Here is a 19,271-nt window from a genome sequence, read left to right as displayed (position 1 = left end):
ATGGGCGCCGGCTAATCAACTACAACAAAAGCGACAAACAAAAGCGTCGAGCTAAGCAACTTTTCTTGTGATTTTTTTGTTTGTCCCTTTTCCTTTTTGCACACTTGCTTTTTGTTGTTGTTTTCATTGCCTGCCATCATTCCACATGTGCTGTTCTTGTGTGCAAAGTGTGTGTGTGTGTGCTTGTGTGTGTGTGTGACTGCTTGTGTGTGCCCGTCTGTGTGTGTTGCCCATATAAAGAGGATAAAATATTTCCGCATTGATTTTTTCCATACAATGTTCAAATGCGACATCAACAACAAAGTGGATCAACAACAACAGCAACAACAACAACAACTGGACAACCACAACAACAACAACAGTAAAAACAACAATCACAATAACAGCAACTACATCGACTAAAAGTTGAGTGCATCGAAAGTTTTTCGCATTTATTTGCTCTCTCTACGGGTATGTTATTTCTAATTTCTACAGGACATTACGACTTCTAATAGTCCTTTTCCGTCTCTCCTAGTCTTTTCTCTCCATCTCTTTCTCTCTCAACAATATTTGATGTGAGAATTGCGAACTGTTTGTTATGTTCAAACTTTTGGATAATGTTATATATGTATATATATATTTATAGATATGTATTGGTATAGATGTATGTCTAATTGTTGTAAATGCTTGTAAATTATGATTTTGGGTTTATTGAAAACATTTTTAGTTTACTCAACTTTGAACTGCGGCTTAAGTTCAGCTGACTCAAACAGTGCAGAAAGATTAAAGTAATAATGAATGAATATTATGACAGCTTTTCACAATTATTCTGCTTTGTTCACTCTTCACACGATTCGCTGACAGTTTCAGCAAATTAACCCTTTGAACTCTTCGAATGCCATTAGATTATTGCTTTCATGTTTTATTATGCATCAAATGATTGAATGGTAGAAGTTGTGTTAATTTATTTGTAAATATCCAGCTTGAATAAAGTAACAGATTTATTTTTAACAGTCTTACTAAGTGCTGCAAAATATTTTTGTGATAAGTGTTTGATTTATTTCTATGTACTTTTGGTAATTCAATTTACAACTATACAAATTAATTTGACCCATTATTGTGTTTTCAACACAGAGAATTCAGCATTGCGTTTATCTCTAATTGGTAGTTTTACAAATACATTTTGGGGTCAGAGCACAAAGCATACTAAAAATATTTCGACCTACCTCAGCAAGGAAATTCAACACCCCCTCCACCACTTCACCCCATCGGAAAGTTTAAATTCGTGCTCCAACCCACAAACACAAACACAAACCCTTTTCATAGCCATTTTAATTAACAAAAAGCCAACACACACATAAAATGCCAACCTAAAAAAAGAAAAAAAAGAAGAAAAAAATTCAGAAATAAAAGAAACGAAAATAAGTTGCACAGTTTTAAATGTTTGTGTTGCGGCTGCTTAAATTTAAAAGTGAAGTGGCCAAAAGATCAACCACAACAAAAGCGGAAAAGGATGCGGTGGATAGAGTGAACTGAAGTGCTCCTTGCAGCCGAAACGGTAAACAGCTAGAGAGGAGGATAACCGGTAACGAGTAACCAGTATCCAGTTACCGGTAAACGTTAACCGTTAACCGGCACCTGTAAATATTTGGAAGCCCACAGGAAACTTATGCACGTAAGAAAGAAAGCAAAGCGTGAGACAAACAAATTTCGCATTTCCCAGAAGCATTGGCTTTTCAGCATTGGCTGACGACGTGCAAATGAGAAAATTTATTATTTAACATTAATTAAGGCTTATTATGCACATTATCAACACAGAGCCACACACACACATACATAGAGGCACAGAACAACCGCACAACACAAAGTCAACCACACACACACACACACATACAGAGAGAGAGAGAAATATGTGGGTGGTCGAGCAACTATCAGCCGCACTTTGAGAATGGAAACTCGCACACCTAGACGGAAAGGGGAAATAAAAACACAACATGCTCATAATTCAGCTGGTGGTAGGGGGAAGGGGGGAGGCGTAGTAAGAGGCCCAGGCCCAGGAAGTGGCAAGGGAAATAGCAGTTTGGGGGAGGGGGGACGTGATGACAAGGAGGCTGTTTAAATTATTCAGTAAATTGTTAAGTAAATAACACGAGAAGCGCACGTTAAAAAGGCAACCAAAACCAACAATAACAATGCCAGCAAACACAACCAAAATGGCGTCTCATCCTCGTTGTCGCCAGCCGTAGAAAACGTTGACTCTCATATGGAAAAGCAGCAAGGTGATGATGATGGGCAGACAGCTACGATGATGCCAGTTGACGCCCTTGACGCTTATGACAATGATGATGATGATGATGATCACGATAATGATGTTCATGGTGATGATGATGACACGCCGTTCACGGCTCAGTGGTGGTGTTGCCGGCAAAATGTACTCTCACAATAAAATCAACACAAAATGTGTCTGACTACGAGGGAGGGGGATGTGAAGTGCGAATCGGTGGGTGGCCTGCCTTTGGGGTCCCAAGGTGTGTGTGCCCGCCCGACTAAAGACTGCTAACTAACTGAGTAGTTGGCCAACTTGCTGAAAACAGCTGAATTGTTGACGTGCGTGGGACAGCTGCGGAAGCTGTGCATATTTTTGGTGAAAATGGTGAAAACTATGCCGGAAACGGAAGCAGCCATCACGGTTGAGACTCAAACTTGGCAAGCCATGCTCGGTTAACCAAGTTAACATTTTACTATCAATGCTGAGCTTAAAATAACAGTAACCAGCAGTCACTTTCGCATAGCAAGTAACGAGTGTTCCTTTCTTGTAGGTCTTCTTACAAGAGCATTGACTGAGCAACTTGTGTTGCTTTATGATTTCTTCAAGCTCATTATTCAACAAAAGTTCAAAATAGCATTGAGTGAAAGAACGATATGAGCTAGGAGTGCTGCACAATGTTTGGATATTAGGTTCAGGTAATTTAGTTACGGTTATTTCAATTTCAGTTAGTTCGGTTGCATAAGCAGTTCCCTGGGAAATGCAATTTTTATTCAAATAAAAGTCGATTACATTTTTTTCAGCAGCTAGTAGTCTTTTGAAATGCAAATATTTTTTATAAATATACCAGCAAATATTTTTAAACACTTTTCTTTTTCATTTTTTGCAAGGTTTATCCTAAAAAGTATTTACGCTGCAATATTTTGGAAATTTTGTACATTTTTGCAATACCCTAGAGTGAATAATCCACAAAAATGGAATAAATTGGAACTTAAAAAAAAAATTCAAAATAAATAAAAGTTGAACATTCAAAAATATTGTATATTCTTGCCATAAAACAGTTGATTCTATAATTTACATAGATGTTGCAAAAGTTTCAAACGCCAATTATATAAAAATACAAAAAACTTTGCTTTAACAATATTTTTATTTAAAATTATTTGTGTAATATTTACAAAGCGCATAAAAAACAGAAAGAGTTTTGAATAAAAAAATACTTGAATTTACAAATAGTCTAAATACAAGCTAAAACAAGAACCTCAAATAAAAGTTTTTGAATTATTTACTGAACCAAGAACTAAGTTAGTTGATGTGATTCTAAATAATAAAATGAGATATGTAATATAGAAATTAGATAAACATATATTCATAACTATAATATTCAGTTCTCAAAACTTGCATTGTTTGTTGGATGCATTAAAGGAAACGTAAATGTTAATGTACAATTATTTGCAGCTAGTCTTGATCCTTGGGTCCTTGGTCTTGGAAAGCATTTAAAATTTGAATATAGAGTGTATGTATATAAGCAAATACTGCTGCTTTTAGACAGACATGTCCATTTATTGGAGTGTCTTTACAAGCTTACCTCCCCGGCAAATGACATGCAGGATGAACAGAGATTGCCCGGCCACTTGCTGGGCCACACCCTTTTTGAGAAACGATCTAATTTTATGGCCGAGACAGTACCGTGGCAGTGTTGCAAAATGTTGAACGCCATAATTTATGCGGGCGGCTTGCTTGTGCTACCAGCCAAAAATGTTTGCATAAACTACTTATACTATGCAAAAATATGCTATGGACACACCGACGCAGCCAACGCATTCAGATTTACCAAGTAGTCGTGGGATATGTTGTGCCACATGTGTTTGCGTGCCTGTGGCACACTGTGCAGACCCGGACAGCCAACTTGCCCCCGGGCACATTAACCAAAATTGATTTTCGATTTATTATCCCCCGCCGCCATTGGGTTCCTGGTCTGTTGCTATTTCTTTAGCCACTCTCCATTGGATCTTGGCTCTGGCGAGTTTGTGGCGCCGCACGTTTTCTGGGTTAATATTCTAAAATATCAAGAAGTAGAAGCAGCAGAAGTAGAAGAAGTAGCAGCAGCAGCAGCAGCAGCAGCAGCATTAGAAAATGAAGCAATTTGTTTTTGCGCATTTTTTAGCTGTTTCTGGTCTTATTTTGTTGTTGTCAGTTTTGCTGCTGTTGGGCAAAGTTTGATTAGTTTGTTTTGCATGTGTGCGTGCTTTGTACTCGAGTGCGAGTTCTGTGTGTGTGTGTGTGTGTGGGGGGGAGGGTCTAATGTTATTAATGTTTTTATATAAGCTTGTCTGGGGCTTATCGAAGCCACCATTCGGTCTCTCAGCGCCTGTTCTATTTCCAGCTTTAGCAAAATATTTGCTCAACTTTTTGGCTGGCTTTTGCAAAGTTTGCCCAGGCATATTCCGTGTGTGTGTGTGTGTGTGTGTCTGGGTGTGTGCGTGCGTGTGTGTGTGTGTGTGTGTGTTACATTGAGTGCAGTTCACATTACACTTGCGCAGCATTCAGCGGCGGCTAATGGAGCAACCATAAATATGACGCTCTTTGCCATTTCTGGCCTTTCAGCAATGCAGCAGCAGCTGCGCTTTGATGGGTTGCGAGTGGGCTGAAAGCTGAAGAGTCGCAAAGTGTTTGGCTTTCATTTTACATTGGGGTTTGCTAATTGGCAAATAGATACGCTGCAAATCACTGAAATTTGTTGCACATTTTCGCTGAGTGACAACGGATAAGCCCTGTGGCCCAGCATGCAACATTTTCATAGTGGGCTTTAATTGCGTTAATTCATCAGATAATTGCTGTGTACAGTTGTGTGCTTTAAAGTTCAGTAAAGTTTGTTTACATAGCAGTAGTAAAAGTAGTTAAAAGTGTTCACTCATTATGTTTATATGCAATCGTCTGGGTTAACATACAAATTAAATATTTCAACCAAATTAAAATTGAAAAAAAGGTTTATATGTTAATCAAAAGTATTGCAGTTTTATATAAACACCGTTTTATTGGCAATTGAAATAATGTTATAAGTTCTTAAAAGTGTAAATTTACATACAAATTAATAAAGTTCATTTAAGGATAGACAACTAACAATTAAGAGTCAAATATAAGATTGTTGTTACATAATTTTTAAATAGATATATTTTTTATATTTTCTCTTTTTTTGATATTCTTTAATATGATTATTTAATTATATAAATTGTGGGCTATCTTACGAATGAATGCCAGATTTCGTTTGTTTTATTTTACAATTTAATTGAAATACAAATATTATGTTCATTATTCCTAGGCACCTAAAATGATTTTTTTTTGCTTAATGTGGTTAATGTTTGAAGGGTTTCTTTTTGAACAATAATTACAAATGAATTTGCATTTGCCTCTCAAATCGTTTGCACATTCAATTTTTTGCCATTTGCCTTGCAAAAGCGGACTCCCAACGGGCTCAATCAACGCTGCTAGCCACATCCTTGCCCACATCCTGGTCGGCCTCAAGCTGACCATGACGAAAATAAATGGCCGTGCAAAATGCCAAACAAATCAGTCGCAATTACGCGTCGCAGTGCTCTAGAGTAAGTGAATCAGAGACAGATGCAGAGAAGAGAGAGAGTGAGACAGAGAAAGATGGAGAGAACGAAAGAGAGAAGGCGAGTGAGAGTGTACAAAACGAGGGCAACTGGCCAAGGGCGAAGAATGCTACTGCTGCTGGGGCCATCGAACAAATGTAAAACATTAAATAATTTCATTTTCTTTGGCGTAATGCGCCGCAATGAGCCACCAGCTCAATCAGAAAGTTAAGCAAACAAATTGCAAAATGAAAACAAGCAGCAAAAAGCTGAATTTTTACTTTCAACAACAACACAAAAACAGGAACAACAAGAACAACAATCGCATGAGCCAGAAGAATATTGAGAACAATACATACAAGGGCTTACTTACTCCATTCTGAGGCACCGAAAGCAATTTCCGTTCGTTAAACCTACATTTCGAAATTAAATTTCTTACACTTGAAAAGTTCGCCGCTTCAATATTGTGAGGCGTTTTTCATTTTGCCTCCGCGGCGGCAGCAGCGCAATTATGCTGCTGCTGCCTGTGTGGGGCAAGACCCCGGCGAGCTACAGGGCGAGGCGGCATTTAAGGCACACACCACAGCCCGCACCACACCACATAACCACACCACACACCCACCACACCCCCACCACCGCCTGAACCCACAGCAACCTCTGGGAAGTGAGCTGTAATACGCGGCGTTGCCTTTAAAAGTTTGCGAGTAGCAGGCCGAACAAAAAAAAATCATTAAAAAATATTTACAAGCTGGAAAAAATACATGAAAATATTATGTATACAAATACAGTACCCTCGCTCCCCTCCCCACCCCCCGCAAACCCCAAAAACCCTATATATCCATCCACTCATTACGACCTTCGATCCTGTTTCTCGCCGAGCAGCTGGAAAAGTTCGACATTTTGTTTGCGCTGCGGTTGCCAAACCTCTCATTTTTCTCCCCTCTGCCACGATTTTGTTTTTTATTTTTTTGTTTTGTTTTTTTTTTTTGGGAAAATTGCTGAGTATTAAATATCTATTGAGTAGAATATTGTGGCAGAAATTGAGGCACGTTGACTGCTCGGAAAATGTTGCTTGTTCTTCATTATGTTTTGAGCGCTTCACATTTTTAAATCGCTGCTCCAGCGAATATTTTCTTGGGGACTTAATTGAGGTATTATTCGTGTCAGCGATTGGTGAGCGTCTTTCCGTTCATCTGGCAGATATCTCGAGTGGCCTTCTGAATACACTTTTTCCTAGTCGGCTTCCATGTCACATACCACACGCACATATACATACACATGCATAGATACGCACCCAATCCTATCTAACTCATATAATCTGCTTAATTTATATGAAACCAAAAATTCCGTTTTCTTTTCTCTATTTTTTTTGTGCTCCCGAAAATGGCAGAAGATAAGCCCAACAACAAGCCGGAGTAACAAAATAGAAATGAGACATGAAAATTAGAATAAAAGGGCATCGTTGTCGGACCGAAGTCGAGACCGTCAATAAAATCTTTTTTTTTTTTATATATTTTATTTGCATGCTCTGGGCGAGGACACGCCGGACGTTTGAGAATTATTGCCCCCGGCGACAGGGTCGGTAATAAAATTGATATAATGTGTAAGCAATGTGATGGTGTTGTAGGGCAAATACCTTACATCATAGGCATTTGCTCAAATACATTATGTATGAGTTATTTTTAAGAGTGCCGGCTGAGTTTTTGACACTCGAGTAGGTAATTCAGGAACTTGAATTCCACTTCCTGGGAGTGGGGAGCAGATTAACTTGCGCTGTTTTGAAGTGAGCCAAAGAAACTCTTATATTACAATTCAAATGTCGTACTAGTTCTTGCCTGAGTTCTCGCTCGTCCTGCGAAGCCATTAAATAGAATAGTTAATTTTATTGTTTTGTCGCTGCCGTGTCCTTGTGCCCAAAATACGTCACACAGAGGGTCAACCTCGCAGAAAAAGAGAGAGAGGGAGAGAGAGAGAGAGAGAGACGTGCATATTTTAAGACTTAGCAACAAATTAAAATTCCGTGAGCAGCCCGAGAACATATTTGCATATTGTTCATTTAACTTTTTAAAAATTTAAGCTCGACTGTTTTGTTTTTTTTTGCTTGATTGTCTTTTTTCTTTTATATTTTTGTATGAAAAGGAGTTCGGAAAGCAAAAAGTTATAAACATTCCTAATATATAAAAACCCTTTTTCCTGTTTTGCATTTTTTCATTGCAGGTTACAGAGGACGACTAAGCCAAGTCTGATTAAACCGATAAAGGTATGTCTGAAGTTTTTCACAGCAACGCGAAATTTGCAAGTTGAAAATGATACTCTGTAAAATGCTGATCTATATTTAGCAAAGAATTACCTAAAAATGGATTTAATACCAACAGCTGTGTGTGTGATTTGTTCTTTAAGTTTTATGTATTATTATTTTATGCCTTTAATTTTTTACGATTGACAGTCGAAGGGATGAAAACCTTTTTCTGCAAAATGTTGTACGGACCGTTTTATTGTTTGTGTTTTATGCAAATAGCATTAAATATGCAAATCAGAAGCTGCGTTGCAGCTTTGAAGTTACTTTTAATTTTTGGGCTTTTTACATTGTTGTTACTGGCAGAGTCTGTTTTATTTGGGCTTGTCATGTTTGTTTTTACCTGGCCTGTTACGCTCAGGCACAATTCATTTATTCAATTATTTATGCATGCATATGTGCAGAGCCAAATAACCGTTCGTCAAAGTTGTCTGCCATATTTCATTGAGATTTTAAAATAATATTTATGCACTTGCCAAACAGAATTTCGATTTTGGTTTATTAACTCAACGATAACGACCATGGGGAAATTGTGTTGGGGTAAAAAGCGTTGACCATGTAAAAGGTGCACTGACAAATGGCCGGCACAATAAAAACCATTTTGATTTATGAACAGCTTAAACATTGCTGCCATGTTTACTCCACAATTGTGGCCATATAAAATGGCGCAGACTTTTTGTCAACGCTCCTGACAACCAACTGGGCAAAGCTGTGTCCGCTTCCCCTCCATCCCCCCTATACAAAAAAAAGCCGCTTCAGTTGCGTGCTGGCGGCCAGCAGGTGCTTTAATGTGGCCACAATTTGATGCAGATAGCATTTGCCACAACAGTGGCAATAAAAACCAGCTTAAAATGATTTGCGGCAAAGTTGTTTTTACTTTGATTCACTTAACCTGGCGGACCTAGCAACATGTGACGGCATCTAGAATAAGGTCGCAAAATGACCAGCTCAAGCTTACGCAATTTCGCTGCTTCTTTGAGGAAGTTAATTAATTTTTAAAATCGAATGTGGGTGGAAGTCGACAGGTACTTCACAATACATGGCTTGTTCTCAGTATTTTACTGATTAGGTATGCCTTATTAAATTCTTTATCACTTGGCGGATTTAGACTGCGTATTTTATGCTTCGTGAAAAACTTTATGAAATACATTATTGTATTAAAACTTGAGGAAATCTTTTTATGTACTTGCTGTGTAATCCTATTTACCATCTTCTCTCTCTCTCTTTCAATAATATAATTTATATTTTGTGAATTCTAAAAATAGAAATAGAAATTGAGGGCAAGTCTAACGTCCTTATTATTTTGTTGATTAGCTATTCTTGATTAAATTATTTATTACTTGTCGGATTTATTCTGCGTATTTTTTTTATTTGCCTCATGAAAACTTTACAAAACACATTATCGAAATATATTTGTACAACCCTATCTAGCATCTGCTCTCTTTCTCCTTAGTGTGTATCTTTATCTTTTGCTTTCTTTCCGGCCTTCAGAAATTAAATATAATTTTTCAACTACCTTATTGTTGTGCGACAGCAACATCAAATTAAGCTGGTTGCTTAGGTTAAAAAGTGTGTGTGTCCCATACAAGTGAATAGGAACATTGTAATTTATTTTGAATGAACAAAAACTCAAGGTCTTAACTGCGTCGCAAGCGGGGCCAAAAAATTAATTATCGTCGGCAAACAGCAGAAAAGAGAAAAATCATTGCTGCCACATTCTCCTTCTATGTTTTTGTTCTATGTATGTTGTATGTAAGCCGGCCGCGTATTTCATTACTGGCGGCGGCACTTGAGCGTTGTAAAGCTAAAAGTAAATTGCTTATTAAAAAGCAGCCTCAGCATTTACACACACAGACACATCACACACACACACACACACCGAGCTCCATAGACACAGAGAGCCTGTGAATGGGAGTGAGCCACTCATTTACACTTCAAGTGGCAGCAAAAGCGAGAATTAAGTGAGTAGGAGCTGCAGACAACACATGAGGGTGCGTTGAGGGGTGGGGTTAGGGTGAGGGGAATGGGAATGGGAAATGGGAAATGAGAGAGGAGGTGGAGAGAAACTTGCTAGAGGTAATGACAAAGCGGCAGCATTGGAGCTGGAGCTGAAGCTGAAGTTGTAGCTGTTGCTATTGCTGTTGCTGGCAGGATCTTTGTTAGAGCGCGCAAAGGTCCTTGAAGCAATCGACTTAATGCTCAGTCTGTTGTGTATTTAGTTTGCATTTACATTACACACGCTCACACACACACACACACACACACACACACACACATATAGCACAAGGACAAGCCACACACACATGACTGCTTGGATGAGCCCCTCTGGAGGGGTGCACATTTAATTTTCTACACATTGTGCCATGTCCTGATAGATTAACTGGGTATCGGTTGCCTGGCTGCCTAGCTGCCTGCCTCTGCCTGTGTGTGTGCCAAAATAAATTTTGTCCTTGTTCCACACACACACACATACACACACACGCACACATACGCACTTAACGCTGCTACTTGATTGGATAGCTGGCTGGTTGGGCTGTACAGTTCGAAAGTCAAGGTAGCTACTAGTGAGTGTCTGTGTTCCGAGTGTGGTTTTGGGTTTTGGGTGGTGCTTTTGGATATCCTGCACGCTTCAATGAATTTTTCGTCAACGTGATTCGCATTAGAATGTGTATTCAAATGAGCACATAATTTGTTTGTTTGTCTGTGTGCAGTTAGATATGCATAAATATCGGCTAGCACCAAGGCGCTGAGCTGTTTGCAATTTTATGATTGCAATTATGTTGGTAGCGGTCGGAGTTGGGATAGCTGAGAGGTGGGCTGAGTGTGTGTATACGGTTGCGATTGTGGGTGGCTTGGGCGTGTCTGTGAGTGCTTTTGATATAAATTTCAAACAAATTGCAAATAAATTGGAGTTGTCTTGGCGTCACCATTGTCAACCCCCAGACTCTCTTGTGAGGCGGCCCCACAAGTTATTTAAAATATGTAAATTTCTTGTAGCTCATAGTCAGCCACCGGTCTACCACTCCCCTTCTCTCACTCTCCCTCTCTCTCTCTCTTAACAGCACTTACAACCACATACACACCCACACACACAGACACACACATTTGTGTTTAACAACCCCACAGCTTTTATTGCTTAGCGCTTTGTGTGTGTGTGTGTGTGTGTGTCGCCAGTTTAAAGACCATTTTCAACGCTGCGGCTTCTCGGGGCCAAGTCGTTGAGTCGCTTAAGAGCACAAGTTCGGCTATATCCCCTGACATTTAATTTACTTAAGTTCACTAAGCCGCCGCCTGGCAAGCCAAAAACCAATCGCATGCTGCGTCTGCTGATTGAACATTGTCTGTGTACTTAATTAAATATATATATAAATATTTAGATATACTCGTATATATATATATATATATTTATATGGAAAGCCATACGTTGAACTCTGATCTGAGCATTTTTTGCGGTTTCGTTTGAAGTGAATTGATTTTATGTATCAGTGGCAATTATTTTGCTTATTTCATTCACATTCCAGTTTACATTTACTGACGGACATGCGTCCATTGCAGCATTGTAATGTTGCCAAGCGGAAGCAATAAATATGAATCGCTTCGAGTGTTTATGAATGCCTGCTAGTGAATGCAAATATATACAGCCAGGAATGACACAAAAAATGCATTTTATTGTTGAAGCTTAACAAATATAGTTACGAGTAATTTTTCACTCATCCGTCATCTCCATTTCAATGAATAAATTTATTTCTCACAGCAATTGCATCTGCTGGTCACACAAGAAATGTACATATATGCATATTGGGGTTTAAAAGCAATTTATATCAAATATATTTTAGTAATATTCAAACTATATTTGTATTTTTGTGTTTTAGTTTTTAAATAATTTTTATTGTGAGTTCTCTACATTTTTATTTGCTGCTCCAAATTTCACTTTGTAGAGGTTTTACCTGCAGCACAGCATTTATTTACCACCTAACAAACTAAAAATAAAATTTTAATTGAAATACCAAGAGAACTGTGAAAATAAAACAGCTAAAAATTGTAAAAACTACCGCATAGGGCATATTTGCGTGACACTGTTGCAAATTGATAATTTTGACTTTATTTTGAACTCTTTAAACTATTTTGTGCAATCTGATTTCTGATTAGAGCAGGATGCTATATAAAAACGCTCGATGAGAGGCAAAAATAAATGAGAGCTCAATTTTGGTATTTACTCAATTGCTAGAATGGGCACCATCATCATCCATCCACCCCCTTACCACCGGCTTGAATGACAGTCTGTTTTATTTTCGCGCATTTGCTGTTTATATAAAACAATAATAATAAATTTTGTGGCAATTTAGAAGACGGCAACATTGTGACGTCGACGTTGACGCCGTTGCCATTGAGCCTTTTGTTGCCATTGAGGCTTTGACTTTGACTATTCGCAGCCCAAATTTGTATCCCCGTCCCCGTCTACGTCCCTGCCACAGTTCCAGTTCCAGTCCCAGGGCCCGGAGACGCCTTCAATTTCGTTTAGCCTGCGGCTTCAGTTGTGTATTGTAAACTTTCGACATTTGTGTTTCTGTTTCTGTATCTATTTGTATTTGTGTTTCTGTTTGTGGAAAAGTTTTCCTTTTTTGCCTTGAATTTATTTGTTTGTTTTGCCAGCCGAGAGCGAATTATTTTGTTGGGACCATTGAATCACTTGCTAGACAGCGGTAATTATGTAACCGTATAATAGCAGAATTTTCGATTATCAACAATTCTTCTTATTAAATTTACAAATAGAACGTGTTCTCGCTATACATGTGTTTTTTTTTTAGTCTGTGCTTAAAGAGCATGATACGCTTCTTTTTCGTGTTTTTTTTTTTTTGTTTTCGTAGTGCCTTTTCTTTTTTCACGCCCAACCCCATCCACTAATTTTCCAACATTGATGGGCATTCGAGACGATTGAGATTGAGGCAAAAGATGCTGAGGCAAACGCAACGACGAACACAAAGGCAACGACAACGGCAACTGGCGCCATTTTGTATGCCGAGCATACATACAAAAATATGTATATATGGGAATTTGTCTGCTTGTGTGTGTGTGTGCGTGAGCTTATGTGCTTGTGTGTGTGTAAGTGTGTGGCAAAGTGACGATAAAACATTTGCTCCGATTGCTTAAGTATGCCATACCAGTTAGTATGAGGAACGCAGGCAGCATTCGAATTTTTATACCCTGAATGCGCCAAAGGGTACTCGCTTTCTATAGCTTGTGTTTCTATTATGAAAACGGCTGAATGAAAGCCATATCTGGACTGCTGTAGGGGAAATCGTGTACTTTACATAAAACAAATCAAGACAAAGCGTTCAAAATTGCTCTATTCAAGTGGATTTCTTATAGTTTCAATCATCGATCGTAACTGTTACTGCTATGAAAAAAATGCGTTGAAAATACGAATACAAATATTGAAAGCTATTAAATTAAAAAGAAATATTAAAATATATGTTACTTAATCGAAACAGAGAGTAACGAACAAAATGAGCTTTATTATTAAACAATTGTTGTAATATTTGCGAAATATGAATTCCTTAAATATGTTTTGTCAATCAAAATGAGTTGATGCTTATTTATCTTATTTTCAAGCATTTCCTTCCATGGAAAAGTCTAATTATATATATTTGTATGTGCGTATTTGTATATCCAATTAAACTAATGCCGGAATATTATCTTACTTAATTGAAAAACAAAGTATATCGAATTTCACTTTACTATTGATGCTATTCTAAAAATATTAAAAGATTTCGAAATAGATTAGGTTAAATTACGTAAAAACTACGTAAGAACTACTACTTGATAAAAACCTATTTGACTTTAAAGTGTTTCTTGCCATGGCAAAAGACAATTATAGAGATGTATGTGCGAATGTGTGTATCTGTCCAGACGTTCAGCCCCAGCTAGATGACAGCCCCGCCCACTTGTCAGCCTGCTTCAGAGTTTGTTGTCTTCATATGTCGACTTTGGGCGACTTACCGTTAAGCTGGCAAGAGCATATCAATTTCGACTTTTCGGGGATCTCGTTTATTTACTTACTTGTATTTCATTGATTTTGCGCTTGGCGTTTTGTCAGTCGATACGTGTTTTTCAATGCGCCTTGCAAGTAAATAAAGCTGCACATACAAACAGTCCCACACACACACACACACACTCACTGCTACATAATGCACATATATAAACACTCACACACACACAGATACTCACAAACACAAATACACACATACTTAAAGTTAATGACTTGGCGTTAGTTGCGAGGCCGCTTAGCCCAAAATCGAAGCAAGCTGCTCAGTGTTGTTAATTTAAGTAAAAAGCATTTTAGCTGATGTGTTTATTTGCCACGCCCAACACACATACACATACCACACATACACACACACACACAGTCACACTTAAACACACACTTACGTACACACATTCAGACATTCTGTTATCCTGGACCTCCGTAGCGGCTTCATATTAGTGATAATTTAGTTGGTCTCTAGTGCTGGCAGCATACATTTATTGTGTGCTATATAGGAATGGCTTTATACGCGCGGCTCTCAAGCACATATGTATTCCTGTGTGTATGTGTGTGTGTGTGTGTGTGTCATGTATGTGTTTTTGGTGGCTCATTTTTGGCATTTTGCCAACGCGCCACATTGGCGTCCTTTAATGCGAAAATGAGTTGATGCTGAGGCAAATGTGTTGGTTGCCTCTTTTCCCAGATACATACATCTATTTTTTCCATTATGAAACGCTTGAATGAGCATTTATGTCCATGTAACTATATATATACATATAGATATACATATTTCCATACCATCCGATTCATACATAACTTAAATATGCCCATGTAAATGTGTAAAAGCGTACTCGTATGATTTAACGATTAAACTGCTGCCAAATGGTAAATTTTTTAGTGTGCGCTATGTCATTAGCAGGCGTCAAAAGTTTCAAAAAGGTTTTGATCTATCAAAGTGGTTCAAAAGAGAGATTTGGCGAGCCTTTAATAAATGAAATATGATTTCATTTGTCAGTGTAACGAAAATGTTACAAGTGTAGTTGACAAAAAAATCTAACGAATTTTTCAATTTTGATTTATACAAAATGGTTACAATTGTTAACATATGAATGCATTGTGTGAGGTATAAAGTTGAGCAGCAGCATATGTATTTTAGTTATAAATTACAAACGTTGAAATTGCAATCGCCTGCAGGCGCCAAGCATAAATAAATTATGGTCATACACGCAAATCGTGAAAAATTGAAAGCAAATGGCGCGACTAATACAATGTGCATTTATATATATATATCTATTAGTGTGTGTGTGAGTGTGTGTGTGAGTGTGTGTGTGTGTGAGTGTGTGTGTGTGCGTGTATGTACGAATTATGCAAATGTGTGTGAATGGTAGAAATGTAAATGCTGTGCGGCAAATAAAACATTTACATTGCCGCTTTTAATGCATAGCCAACAGAAATTTGAGAAACAAAAGAATTACAACTTGGGGGCAAATAAGAAATTGCACAGAATTTGGCGACATAAATTATGCCAAAGCATGCGCCGACACAATCAACAAACACATTTTTGGCACAGTAAAACGGCGACAATATCCAAACAAGCAAACGAACAAAAAATGAAACAACCAGCAGCCACAGTAACAACAACAACAACAGCAACAACAACAACAACAACAACGAGCAGCTGCTGAATTTTATCCTTGGTGACCTACAAACGTCTGGCTCACAATTACATAGCATACTTTTCGGGGCGCGTCCGCACAAATTGCCGGCCATTAATTAGTGGTACGCGCCTGCAGCCGTGTATCGGTAATGTCATTTGAGGCCACCGCTGCTTTAAGAATAATGCGCAAACGGCATTTCCACAATACTTGCCAAAGTGATAAAATGCTGTTAATATTAAATAAATACGAATAAACAACAAAAACATTCGCACTGCACATAAATACAGCATATCCAGTATGCACATGTATGAATGTGTGTGTGAATGACAAAGTGTTGTATTTATATTTCATATGCAATGTTGCTGTCACTGTGGTTTTCTGCTTTATGTGTAAATTGAGTATCTGACAGCTTAAATTCTCTGCCATTGATGGGGCAAAATTTAAACAAGTAAGAATGCTGCCGTTGAGTGAGCTCGACTGCGATATACCCTGAACTCAGCTGTTAAATAAATATATTTTTGTTTTATTGCAAAAATTACATTTGAAAGTTGAGTTCACCATAAAATGAAATAAGCTCGATTTGCGCGGGATACACGTGAATCTATATTCTAAACTGTAAGTTTCTAATCTAATACCGACTCATCTGTTGTTGATGATGATCAAGAAAATATTTGCTGTATGGCGTCGGAGATGCTTCCTTCCGCGTGTTTCATACTTTTGCAGATAGCCATTATACTCTTATTATCCATTTTTAATGGATTCTGATTATAAAAAATTATTTCAGAAGTTCAGAATGGTATGACAAATGTATAGATTCAATTTATTGTTTATACAATAATAAGGTAAAACTTAAACCGCTTTAGTTAATAAATATATATTGCTTATATATCAATATTACGGCATTCTCACACCTGCCAATGCCATTTTATTGACATTTACTTGAATGGAATTAATGTTTGTTTGCCTACTTATTAAAACCACATGACATAATATTTTAATGACAATAAAGTCATTTAGTTGTGACCAACAAGCTTATAAATTGTCCCGATTGATCAATTAATGCTTCCGAAGACAATTTTAAGCTGCATTGTTTACTGAATAAATATAATTGTAATTAAAATTAAATAATCAGTTTGTAATTACTATCTAGCATCTTAATAAATTTGAAAATTCGCAAGGCGATATTTGAAATTATGTTGAAGCTTTGCTTCTGCCTTTACGTCTAATGCATAATAGATTTTTACCGATTTAAATATTAAGCTAATTGTTGAAATAATGGCACCAATTAATTAATTGGTTTTAGATATATTCGTAAATTATAATAACTACAAAAGGCTTATACAAGAATTATCATTAGTTATTAATAAATAACCATTTAAATAACGATAGGGTGAACTTAATATAATTTTCTGGTTGTGCACATTTTTTTAATCGATCAAAAAATTGATATGTTAAATTGTTATAGTTCCCCTTTGAATTAAATTCTAAACACAAACATTAACGTCGCAATTATTTTGCAATTAATCAAGAAGCATAACAATCTTGATACGGGAATCGCTAAACATTTGCATAACAAACACGTTTTGTTGAGCCAGCAACTGAGCCTAATGGGTAAAACTAGCGACTACCAGAGGCAAAACTGAAAGCCTCGGCAAAATGCCAATGATTTGCGTAATGTTTGCTAATTTAACAGTGTCGCTTGAATAAAAATAAAAGCATAAATTATTTATTTTCTTTTATATTTTTCGCTGCTCGCATTTTCCGCATTAAATTGCCATCTGAGCTCAGGCAGTTGGGAGTTGGGGATGCGGCAAAATTACCGCAAATCCAATGCCCCTGCCACTGGCTGACATTTAATCAAGGTACAGCGTAAAGGTAAACAAACGGAAATAAGCGCAACTTCCTGTTGCTGTCGCTGCTGTTTTTTGTTTTTGTTATTGCTGCTGTTCGCATACGAAACGGAAATACAATCAAAATTGTGTAATGTTTGCTTACCAGTCGTGTGCACGTTGTGGCGGCTGGAGGAGGTGGAGGTGTACGCTGAGCCGGATTCAGAGACACGCCACGTGGCAATCGGTGTGGTGGTGTGTGTTTTGTGTCTTATGTGTGTGTGTGTGTGTGTACGCTTTAGTTTTACACTGGGCTGTCGTCGGATTTTTCGGTTTGGTGTTGATGCTTCCAGTTTGAGGTTTTCACAGCGACAGCTTGTCACAGTTGCCTTGGCAATGCGCTGCTAATGAATTTTGCGCACAATAAATCATTAGCATTATGTCATTGAATATTTAACGCGCTCATTTACAAGCGCATTTATTGACAATGCTTATAAAATTCAATGTGGAGAAGCAACACAATATCCTGTCGGAGTTTATATTGGCTAATGGGCACTGATGGTGTGGTGGTTAAATGTTACAGGTAACTTACATCACAGCTTATGCCTTTGCTCTGTAAATGCAAATTGCTTTTGCGCGGTTTTGAGTGGCTTTTGTTCTGTTGAGAGTATGCATTGCTGTCAGTTATAATTGATGCTTTGACAAGTCGATTGTCAGTCAATTTACCGGCAAATTGGCAGTTGGAAGAACAAAGTATCTTTCCATATCTCGTATGGCCTGGGGAAATTAGTGGGAAACATGTGAAAGAGAGTGCCAATTTGGAATGGATATCAATTTCTTGGCATGAGTAATGCGTCTACAAAGCAATTGTAATAAATTAAACATAAATTATTAACATACATATGAGTATTACCCACCTGATGCAACCCTTATAGGGTTGAAAAAGTGAGCAGCCTGATGCGAGGATTAGGACCCAAAAAGTACCATTTGGTTGAATTTATTATAACTTTTAACTGCCAATTACATCTCTGATATCTTCTTATCTCTCAACTAACATCATCTTATTTTTCTAAACTAATCATCACTTCTCCTATAATCAGATCTTATTCATATGGCACATTTGAACAGTAAGCTGAACATCTTTCAATTTCTTAATTGCATAATCATTGGATGCAATTTAATATTCGTTTTACTTTGGACTAAAAATATTACATTTTCTGTGCAAGGACTACATTTGATACGTATGGCAACTAAATCGTGTGCCATTTGTTTGTACTGAAATCACAACAATTCGCATCCATCAACATATTTTGGAAAGTGGCCGCTATCGGTCTCATGTCCCATAAGTTAAAAGAGTAGAAGGAGGCAAGGAGTGTGGCAACCAGAAGTGTCCACATGTAGATGTGGATGTCAACAGCGTTACGCCTTTTTATATGCTGCAAAACAATTTTCAAAGTCATATTTTATGCCATCAAAGGCATTTGTCATTTATGCGCAAAATGTTTGGCAATTTCCCCAGCCAGTCTCAACAGCCACCAGCAACCCCCCTTCCACCCGCCAATCTACACCATATTCAGCAAATGGTATGTCCATGACTCAAGTCAACAAACTATGTGAGGAACGTT

General features: G+C 37.7%; 1 non-coding gene across 2 annotated transcripts in view; it reads left to right on the top strand.

Moving 5' to 3' along the window:
* Positions 1-340: 340 nt before the first annotated feature.
* Positions 341-19,271, top strand: part of LOC6561543 — a 41,271-nt gene continuing 22,340 nt past the window's right edge. Inside the window, exons 1-2 of one of the 2 annotated variants that reach the window (XR_006246606.1) lie at positions 341-450; positions 8,056-8,098. This is a non-coding gene — a transcript (uncharacterized LOC6561543). Of the gene's footprint in view, positions 451-1,469; positions 1,655-8,055; positions 8,099-19,271 lie in introns of those variants that run through there. The other variant, XR_006246607.1, reaches the window with a different exon arrangement.

Source organism: Drosophila grimshawi, unplaced genomic scaffold (genome assembly GCF_018153295.1).
Source record: "Drosophila grimshawi isolate 15287-2541.00 unplaced genomic scaffold, ASM1815329v1 contig_1377, whole genome shotgun sequence".
Taxonomy (NCBI): Eukaryota; Metazoa; Arthropoda; class Insecta; order Diptera; family Drosophilidae; genus Drosophila; species Drosophila grimshawi.
Note: the sequence above shows the minus strand (reverse complement) of the source record. Positions and strands in the feature narration are given on the sequence as shown.